Source organism: Morone saxatilis, unplaced genomic scaffold (genome assembly GCF_004916995.1).
Source record: "Morone saxatilis isolate NCDOM2014 unplaced genomic scaffold, NCSU_SB_2.0 Contig2, whole genome shotgun sequence".
Taxonomy (NCBI): domain Eukaryota; kingdom Metazoa; phylum Chordata; class Actinopteri; family Moronidae; genus Morone; species Morone saxatilis.
In genome coordinates, this window is record NW_023339762.1 from 1,291,709 (window position 1) to 1,292,487 (window position 779).

Consider the following 779-nt stretch of genomic DNA (forward strand, 5'->3'; position numbering starts at 1 on the left):
CTGGAAAACAAAAGCATTATGGAAACAAAGTTACATTTGTTGCAGGACCAAGTGAACCCTAAAAATCATCACAAAATGACATTATACCTTCTATTAAAGTGCTAAAACACTGTTCAAGCTAATCTTATACCCAATCTGGTAGTTACCACAGTCAAATTACTTATGCTGCATGAATATAGGAGTGTACACTTAGTGATGTACACACATATGTACCAACTAATGAAAAAGTTCAATACGATTCTTTAATACTAGTGATGTAGTCACAGTATCAGTAGTTGTGTCAAAGGTAAAGTGGAACATATGAGCACTTCTGTTTGTTGAAACAAGGCAAATGTGAGGGCATTGCTACTAGAGCCCAACCAACTATGATTTGAGACCACCACCATTACTTGAGAGAATAATAAAAAAGGCACAGGTTCAGTTGGTGTAACCGTCTGTTAAATGTCCTGTCCTGTGAGAGTGCTTCACCAAAGACACTGTATTGTCAGACTTTGTCAATAAGAGACACCAAATCGTGGAAAGTCACTTCTTCAGTTGCAATGTCACTCACTTACTTCTATGTACTCTCCTTGTCTAATGCACATACAGGGAGAGGCTATAGGTTCATATTTCATATTGATCCAACCCAGTCTAGTAAACAGGCTGTATATATCATCATCATCCATATCCCTGCAAAGTGCTGTCAGCTCAGAGCCAGTCTTAAGGCCTCCGCACACCAACTCTATTATCGGCCGTCGGCCGTCGTCGGACAGTCAGGCGAGGTCGGTGACTCGAGTCGG